Below are 10,740 nucleotides of genomic sequence, written 5' to 3' on the forward strand. Positions count from 1 at the left end.
TGAGAAGTTCGTATCCAATCCTCCACTAATTTTACACTTTTCTAATTAAATGTAGAACAATATTAGACATAAAAGATCACCCTAATTATAAAAACTGTTGAGGACAACAGATACTTCGGTAGACGATTCGGGTGCATAAACAGACTTCGCTGAACACCATTTTAAATTTTCCCGCCAAATCTCTCCCTCGGTTCACCCACATCGAACTCTCCGTAAGCTCTCTACATTCCTCCAAATCTTCCTAGACTACTCTTGAATTACTTCAAATACTCTCCCTAAATTTCCTCAAATTTCCCTAGATCTCCTTTTCAAGATATCCCCAGATTCTCCACGAGAACGAAATAAAAATTCCCCTCAATTACCCGAAACATTTAAATCTCGATATTTAACCGATAACCGATAAAGATCGAGCAAAGGAACCGAACGTATCTATAAAATAATTCAAACGTAACCAGCAACGGCAAAAAGAAGAGTTTAGTCGTACACATAATCAAAAGGAAGACGAATCTCTAACGATCTACCTCATTTGAAATGATCCCGCGAGAAGCTTTGTAGAAAGTAAAAAGGGCACGGTTATCGGAGTCAATCCATTTATCGTATTAAAATCTGTCCCAACGACATCTACTACATTGTTGTCTAATCGCAGCGCCGCGCCGGTGAACTTCCGTTCGGTAAAAGCGTCCGGTTTGCGTGTGTACACAGCATGCATTGGCGGTCTATTACGGGATACGGCATTTGTATTTCTTTGTGCCGGGCAAAAGCGAATAATAGCAGGAACGTGGATTAAGACTGTACGGATAAGATCGTTTCAAGGATCCACTCGAGAGTCCAGGACCCATTGTCCCGATCGAAACGATCCACTAACCGATCGTCTCCTCCTCTGCTCGTCAACCCTCTCCTCTTCGTTCTTCTTCTCTCTGCCCCCTCTGGCTCGCTTCTTCATGGTTTTCTTTGTTCTTCTTGGTCGGATACCGACAACCACCCCGGTGGTATCCCTTCTGTGCCTATGGTCTCATCTCAGCCGTGCAGTCACGTCTTCAAGAGAGCACAACGCGAAGAGAGACGAGGATAGAAATCACGGGCGAAAGACGAGGATCCAGCAGCGGCGAAAGCTTTAAAAAGGAAGGAGAAAAGAAGAGCGAGGGAGAGAGGGGTACAGACACTACAAGGAGAGGATAGAGTGGACGGGAGTGGCAACGAGCGAAGAAAGAGGGGAAAGGAAACGGAAGAAGGGAAGAAAGGAGAAGGAGAGACGAGGTGGGTCGTTATTTTTGTGCCTGCTTGCTTCGTCTTTAATTTCTCCCCACCTTTTGCGCCACGGCGCGGACGCCGCGACGCCGAGCAGAGAAGACGTGGCCCCCACGCTTTCGTGTGCGGTTGTCTTACGAGGGTTGGACTTCGATTTTAAACGATCCTTTGTTTTCTCGTTGCATACTGTCAGTGATATGCTCGATATATTTCTTTCATGTCGTTTTTTTCACGCTAGTAATTATCAGTACGTTCGTTTTGAAAAGGGGGATCGTACTTGATCACGTGTGGGCATGCCAATTTAAAATAACATTTGCTGAAAATTATGTGCTTCGTGTTAATTATGGATCATGTAAGGAACGAGGATTGCTGACGATACTGCATGTCGCATGATAGTTATCACCGGGTTGCTTTATCCCACATGGTTACAGGATATTATACGATTGTTATATATAAGACAATTGTTACATATTATCTGGTTGTATATCATGATTGTCGCATGTCACGTGATTATTACATATAGCACAACTGTTACATATTACTTGGTTGCAGGATATCACGTAATTTTTGCATACCACACAATTACATGTCACTTGGTTCTTGCGTGTCACGTGGGTGTAACATATCACGTAATTATTATATACAACACAAATATTGCATATACATATAACAACTGTTACGTGTATACCATTTGCTTGTTGTATTACATATAGTTGCTATATGATATATCGTGGTAGCATATTATACAATTTTTGCAAATAGTACGATCGTAACATATCTCTTGATTGTTGTGTACCGCACAAAAAATTGCATATCACATGACCATTGTGTGTAACACAATTACACTGGTTGTTGTGTATCAGATAGTTGTATATCATGTGATTGTTGCATACATCTTGATATTTACATGCTAGTTGGTTGCTGTGTGTCACATGGTTGCAGCATGTCACATAACTCTTGCATATATTACAATTATCACATGTCAATTGGTAATTGTAAATCACATAATTTTTGCATATCAAATAATCGTTGGTTATTATTAATGATTATATATGACATTATTGATGATTGCTCATCACGTAATTATCGATAATTGCATATCACGTACTTGATAACGCTCCATATATTACATGATTGCTTATCATATGGTTACTGCGTATCACATCTGCACTGATGATTGATGATGATCGTTAGAGAGCACATGATTGTTGAAGGCTGTTATATCACATAACTTGTTACATATCATACAATGCACCTCAAATACATAATTCACATGCATGTTGCATGTCATGTTACTATATACAATTTGGTCAATGGTTGTTGATATTACATATAACATAGTTCCTCTCGATGATTTTATATGGTTCTTGCATGTTAATGCATATCACATACTTGTTGATAAACTATTACATACAAGATAACTGGTATGTATGTATATTAATACTGCACATCACATTATTAATTACCACGTGTCATTAATAATTCTTGTATATCACAAGATTATCGCATGTGACATGCTGGTAGCATATCACCTGTATTACATGATTGTCGAATTTTACACATTTCCGAAACATATAAGAGGTTAACAAAATTTGATCACATAAAAGTACTACGAAATGACGCTTGTAGTATATGATTTCAAAGTTTAAGTTTAATGATACAAAATGACTTTTCCCTCACGAAAAAATTCTCTATTTTCATAAAACTCTTGCTTTTTGCAAATTTTTCATATTGTGAAATCACATCAAATTCGTTCGTTTCTTTAAGCATTAATTTATCTAATTACAGTAATCGACTATAAATTGCATGTTGAAAGCAATCCATTTTACAGTGAAAGTTTTGAGGAAACACATGTAGTCATTTCCGTTAAGTTTCAAACTTCAGATCGATACGCTATAAACAGCTTGATCACACTTTCACGCTATCGCAACCATATCTCTTTATACTTCCATATTCGCCATTATGTATTACAAGTATAATTTCCCAATAATAACGAACGTTAACAAACTCTTGTATCAATCTTCTCAAAACTTTGAATTTCAAGCTGACATATCATAGGTACCATTTTATGACTCCCTTAAATTCTCAAACAATGTCAGTTTCTCATTCGACATATAATATTATTCATATACGCAAATTTTAATAAAAATTATTTTGCAATAATAATTGACACCTTTTAACGAAAGGCTCAATCGTTATTCCCCTCAAATTAAAAAAGAAACAACGAAAAATCAATAATAGAAACGCGAGAAATGTAAATTGCAAAAATTAATTAACAGGTAAATATTTAGGGTGTCATCGCGTGTCAGAGCCCGTGCAGGATAATTTGCCAAAAACCGTTTAAAACCGTGGTCGGACAGTGGAGGTCCTTCCCTTGTTAGTTCGTATGCATATCTCAGTGCCTCACATATTGATTCAGGGCGTCATTACGCGTCTTAGCTCGGCCCACTCCCACCACCGTCTAAAACCACCCTTCTCTCTCTTCCTCTTTCTCTTTCTCATCCATCTACTCCACCTTCGCCTCCATCCACCCCTTCTTCACCTACCGGAGTCCTCCTGTGGCTCTCCTTCGACTACCCAACCACCCACCTACCCTTGCTACGAACCTTTACTACCCCCGGTTGGAAGAATCTTCTTGCAGACCGACCGGTCCTTTCCTCTCCCCTCCATGCTTAATAACACGCAACTCACCCCCCTTCTGCTCTCACCCCCTCGTATTACTTGTATGTCCTTTTAATTCCTCCCTCTCCCTCTCTATTGTCTAAACGCTCGCGCACAACATTCAGGTGCGAGACGGTCCCAGCAGGTGTAGCCGATATCTGATCAATTTCGATCGATGATCATTCCCTCGAAGGTGAAGACGAATGCCGTGGTAGGAGGATTATTCGAAGTAGGGAGAAATTATGAAAGCGGCTGGAGATTTTAATATGCAAGGATCATGATGAAGAAGTATGATTGGGAAGCAGACAGGTTCTCGATAAGAATTGGAGGCTCGGAAATTGGAAGAATACACGAACCGTTGCTTCCCTGTCGCGAGTTAGTCTTGTTCTGATTATTCTTCGCGATTGTTTGATAATTGTGTGCTACAATTATGTGGAATGTTATTTAGTAATTGTTTGTTATGTTTAGTTTTTTGTTAGGAGTAAGGCGAGTTTGTTTTTGACGAGGTAGATTATCTATGTTATTAGGCTAACCTGGTAACGCGTTTGAAGCAGTGTCCTATGTTCTTGGTCTGATTAGCTACAGGTTCGAACTACTTCGAGGTCCCTTCCTCCAGACCTGGCCAACTCGTGACCTTCGACCCACGACCGATGAGGAACGCTAGACTTTCGTCATGGTCAACGACGTTAAACACCATTAACCCTTTGAAAGGTGACTCACCACTCGGTTTAATACGACCTGAAATAAATACTTTTTAACTACATCTATGCATATAGAAAACATAATGAAACGAGCAATTAATAATAGAATAATAATCGCAATTAATAATAAAAAATTACTTGCAAAAGATTATATTAAATTTTCTATGTAAAAAATTTTGAAGTCAGCTGCCAACTGTAAAAGTATCTTTTAAGGGTAGGTATGTTAACCATGACTCTTTTGAGGGATACATTTAATATAATTAACTGACACAATAATTTTCTTGGATTGATAGTGTGAGATATTAAATTGAAAATGTAACCTTTTACCAAGGGTCTCAATATGGAATTCAAGAATTAGTGAAAGTGCAAAGTTCATTGTAAATTTGTTATGAACTTTTGAATTCAACATATGTACAACTTATTGAATTATAATTCGATAAATCAAAGTTTTAACTGAAATTAAATTAAAATATTGGTCAGGTTACATCAAATTGAATAATTAAATAATTCTAATGCGACTTTTTGAGACACAATTAATAATTTTCTTTTATTTTATAGTGTTATATGTTAACTAGGGTACTTTCGAAGTAGTAGCATCATTGTTTTACTGATAAATGATAATATATATGATAATATAATGAATTCTAATTGTAATACTCGAGGTGTGAATTAATTAACTCTAGAGAGTACTGTTAACAAAGACGTACATATATGAGTTTTTACAATACATATTTTATTAAATAAATTGATGGATGGTGTATCGTATTACTTCTTCTCTGTCCATTTTTTTAAAATGTAAATATAATTAAGATTTGCATAATTAATAACTTTGTAATCTGAAAATAAAAATAATGTAGCAGGTAAAAGTGTTGGTTGTACAATTTATAACCAAATTGAATAATGAAATATAGTGAGATTCTGCATTATTTAACTTATTATTTTACATTATACTAAAAAAGAATTTTTAGTTTAAACACCTCATAAATTCGAAGAAAAGAATTTCTTGTTGTTGCAGACAAATATTCATTACATCTATTTGGTTTATAAACAATATTTTCAAATTTTTGTATTCATCAGAAGAGCGAAAATATTTGTTAATTATAAATAATTTGTTTATGTTCTATGTGCTTGAAGCGCCATCTGTAAAGCCCTTATGCAATGAAAACTAATAAACATTAAGTATATTATTGTTTCTACTTTTATTAGTAATATACTATAGACGATAAATTCATGCAAGTATAATTATTCTTATTAAAATAAATAATTGTAAAATAGGATATTGCCAAACAAATGTTAATAAATGTACATTTTACTTTAAGTAAACATTCATACAATAATATACATTAGTAATAATAAAGAATAGTAGAAAACAGAATAAAAAATTTCTTTCAAATATTTGAAAATATAGTTGATGTTATCGACTGATGGAACAGAGTCAGAGAATGAGACGAAATTTCTGAAAATCGTCATTTTCCGATGTCGATCAAAGTTTGCAAATAAGCTCTTCTTTGCAAAAAAATATATTTATAAGAATGATTTTTGACGACTCGAAAGAAAATTTTTTACCATTCTTATGTCACTTCCTACATCATCGACAAGATGCAATTTTGTGCAAATTATTCTGAACACATAATCCGCATTTTTGGACCCACAGAACATATCATAAACAGCATAAAATCATTATTAATAAATATGTAGTAAATATGTAGCATATTAATCAATAAAATCAATATTAATTAAATTTTTACGAAAATGGAACTTGTGGCGCCATCTGTCCGGCAAACAGGGTGAAGTACACACTTTTGAAACTGTAGTTTAATTAGTTCGCATCTTCCGCCACTAAATGGTGACACATGAGACAGAATTTGACTGATTACGATTAACCTAAGAATGGTTAAAAATTGATAATAGTTTAGTAAAGTCAAAAGAATTCGAAATTCATTGTTGTATGTATTTAAATATACACAATGAATGTATTTTAATTAATATTATAGTCAGTTAAGCTTATAAAATCAAGTATATTCATTGAATTCAACCGGGAACGGTACGCGTAGCGCCATGTTGCGGCAGAGTGGAGGAACTAATGAAACTATAGATTCAAAACCTTGTAGTTCACCCTGTCCGCCGGAAAGATGGCGCAACTTATTAATTTTTAGAAAAAATTTAATTAGAATTGTTTTTTTGGCGTAATTTATTATAATATGCGTCAAATTACGTCGGAGTGCAAGACTAATTAACTTCGGAATGTCTTGACTTTATCAAAACATTATCAATTTGGCTTCTGTTCTGAAAACTTATTAAACCTAACCTAACCATCGCGATTTAGAGCATGACAGTTTTCCGAAGAAAAACCAAATGTTCTAAAGACAGCTAATACTGTCTCTCAATGCAATTTGTCTTATATTATTATTAATTAACTAGAAAAAGTTAATATTAATAGTATTCGTTCAAAGAAGGTACAGTTGGCGCCATCGGACAGTAATTAACAAAACTTTCAAAATAGAAAGATGAACTCTCTTACTAAATTAGTAAATTTTTCACTTTTCGGAAACGAGCGTTACATGTATTTCAACTTCAGAGCTAAAAAAGTGCTATCGTAATACGCGAAAAATGCTCGAAAGGAAATTAAGAATATTTCATTTTATGGACTTCGAAAAGTTTTTTCATTCACCAGTAAAAAGGCTGAAATAAAATCGATTTAAATAGCAAATCAATTTTATGCATTCATTAGCTATCCAGACTTGTTAACATTTTTTAAGCAATACTTAATTAATGCTGTCTTCCACCTTTTGAATAAAAAAAATTAATATTTGTTAGGTTCGTTCAGAAACTGTTACCAACATATAGACAACATCAATACCTGTTTCGCCATACTTTAATCTATAAATATAATTAATTTCTATTTCTATGCAATTAATTACATAACTTCATGTTTAAAATTCTCCTTACTTTTTCTGTAAAAACAAGTCGACTTATAAAAAATATTTTCAAACTAATTAATCAGTTAATCCACTAATTCGTAATTCAGAATTTTATTTTTAAATGGTATGAAAGTTAATTTATTTAATTAAGTTTGTTGGAAGGCAAGAAATGTAAATAAAAATTGTTAATTAAAGTACATGCCACTGGTTTACAAAATGCGTTATTTTTTATTTTCTTTCAACGTCTTTAACACGTTACGATGAAATTCTCTCGAAATATATCTAAATATTTTTATATTTTGTACTCGAGTAGTAGGTAAAACATTAAAATTATTTAACAAAGGCTGATTTTATTAAGATGGGTCATATTTCTGTTCAAAGACTGTGTAAAATATGATTAGCTGTGTAAAATATGATACCATCCCTCTTCTATGGATCCCAAATGCTCTCGAGGGTTGCAAATAAAAAAATATTGCAATTTAAAAAATTTTCGAGCACAAAGCTCTGATTCCATCCTAATACCATTTTTCTGCATGTGAATTAATTTCTAAGCATCAAGAAAACGTAAAAATTCCTTGTTTTATGAAAAAAAACCTAATTCATTCTTAACCACAAGATGGTACATTGGACGCGCGAAAATACATAATTCAAAATATGTACACTTAAGAATGAGTTCTCCAAAATATTTCCACCATTTAAAACTACTTCTTAGTTGTATTTTATAAAATTGTAATACTTCCAAGTTTTTATGCTTGTTAATTTCCAACCTTGAAAATACTTCAAATTCTCCTCTTTCCAAATTCCCAAATTGTTACATGATCAAGTCCTGAGGCTTCTAAATTTTTCTAACTTAATTTACAATGCTAATTTCCGGTGCTTACTACATTAACACCTTCAACCTCCTTTAATTCCTGAAATCATAGGTCTTAATCTTTACTGTACAAGAAACCAGTTAGCAAATTTGAAATTCTAACATCGATATTTTAAAACGTTCTACAATCACGTGAGGAATTTAATTGATCATTAGTATGTGATTTCAAGTTCAGACATTTATGAACTGTGGTAAATAATAATAGCTAACTGCTCCTACTTGACAGATTCATTTAAACAAAAATTCTATAACGACAATAAAAAAATAAAGCAGTAATCTATAATCTCTTCAAACATGATACGATTATTTTATGTACTGTATTTACAGTAGTGAGTTACTATTTATTAGGAACTTGAAAATTTCAAGATGTATGGATAAATTGATTAATCGACCGTAAAATGCTAATTTTGAGGGTGATGTCGGAATACAATGCATTGTCGATGGAATAATGTATAATGAACTATTAAAATTTAGCGAAGCAATTAATGGAGAACACTGCGGCGCAACAATTAGGCAAATTAACCAGAACAGTACATCTTAAGAGGGCATCGCCGTTGAATAAAGACGGAATAATTTTCCATCAAGATAACGCTGGACCCGACTTCGTCTACCAACGAATACTCAGAGAAAATAATTAGAAGACTAGAAAGTTTTTTTCGTAATTCGACTAAAACCGCTACTATCCTCTTAACCCGTATCCTTAACCTGTATCCTACATTCGTATCTCCTTGAAATCTACAAAAAATAATCTCTTCTTAAGAAAATCTAAGAATAAATTTTCGAAATTAACTTTTTATTTGTAATTAGTTCTGCAAGATATGAAAATTGGATTGAAGTTGATAAATATGAAAAAGAAACATAAAAATGTTTGCTGCTTGTAATCTTGATTTAAACGTTCCATTAACAATTGAAATTTTGACTTATTATACGGTTAAATAATTGTAATATAATTTCTGAGAGAGTGCAAATGTGATATAAACGTTAATACTGAAATCGATCGCATTTATTTTCATTTCTACTTTATATCCACTTGGACTTGCAACTCATCTGCATGTGCATAGAAATAATTATTAAACGTATCACATTATAAATGCGGACACTCATGTGACGCGATTACAGGAAATACACGTGATTGTACAAATAGAAAAACAGTATTAATACATTAATATGAATTAACATAGTTTGTCCGAACAATCCCTACAGAAGAGATAGGGCTTCGTTAAAATTATACATTCTTATAAATATTTATAACTTTTTTTATAATTTTACAAAATCACAAATCAAAATCGTACAAATCTTTCAATATAACTTAATAATTGTTCAATGAAAAGTTAAGTTATTTAATAAAAAATTATACATATTTATTAAAAACTAAGTACTGAAACAAAAATTTCAATAATAAATAATTTGTAGTTTTATAAGTATTGAAACTTTAGTCACAATACGAAAGTATTTTGTCGAAAAATAAGTCCAGACATGATAACGCATTTTTAATCATCCCAAAAAACTCGATCATAAAACCAGCAACCGCAACAAACCTCTCAATATAATTTAATAATTCTTCAATATAAATGAAAAACTACAATAAATTAGATATTTATGAAAAATTACATATTCATGAAAAACTAAATACTGAAACCAACATTTCAATAATACATAATTTGTAGTTTTATTAATATTGAAACTTTAGTCACAATACGAAAGTATTTTGTCGAAAAATAAGTCCAGATATGAAAATGCATTTTTAATCATCCCAAAAAACTCGATCATAAAACCAGCAACCGCAGCAAACCTCTCAATATAATTTAATAATTCTTCAATATTAATGAAAAACTACAATAAATTCGATATTTATGAAAAATTACATATTCATGAAAAACTAAATACTGAAACCAACATTTCAATAATACATAATTTGTAGTTTTATTAATATTGAAACTTTAGTCACATTAAGAAAGTATTTTGTCGAAATACAAATCCAGGCATCAAAATGCACTTTCGGTGATCCCAAAAAACTCAATCATGAAACCAACAACCACAGCAAATCTTTCAATACAGTTCAATAATTTCTAAATATGAAAACATGAAAACTACATTCAATTCTAAACATGAAAACTACATTTAATTCTAAACATGAAAACTACATTTAATTCTAAACGTCACAACCACATTTTCTGATTAACACCTAAATATGCATCCCTAACCACCCTAAATAATTCCTCTACAAAGCGACCATTTGCAAACGCTGTATTACTAAAGAAACACAATTAAATTAACCTAAACTTCGAAGTTGATCAACATCGGCATAATTAGCGGTCATACAGTCTGGTTTCACAAT

The 10,740-nt window shown here is 32.6% G+C and overlaps 1 long non-coding RNA gene across 1 annotated transcript in view; it reads right to left on the reverse strand.

Annotated features, from left to right (window-relative positions):
• LOC143264396 (uncharacterized) overlaps window positions 1-10,740 on the reverse strand; it is a 31,903-nt gene that overhangs the window by 11,959 nt on the left and 9,204 nt on the right. The window contains exon 2 of the long non-coding RNA XR_013038119.1: window positions 4,443-4,647. This is a non-coding gene — a long non-coding RNA (uncharacterized LOC143264396). The remainder of the gene's footprint in view (window positions 1-4,442; window positions 4,648-10,740) is intronic.

This window comes from Megachile rotundata, chromosome 4, assembly GCF_050947335.1.
Source record: "Megachile rotundata isolate GNS110a chromosome 4, iyMegRotu1, whole genome shotgun sequence".
Classification (NCBI taxonomy): domain Eukaryota; kingdom Metazoa; phylum Arthropoda; class Insecta; order Hymenoptera; family Megachilidae; genus Megachile; species Megachile rotundata.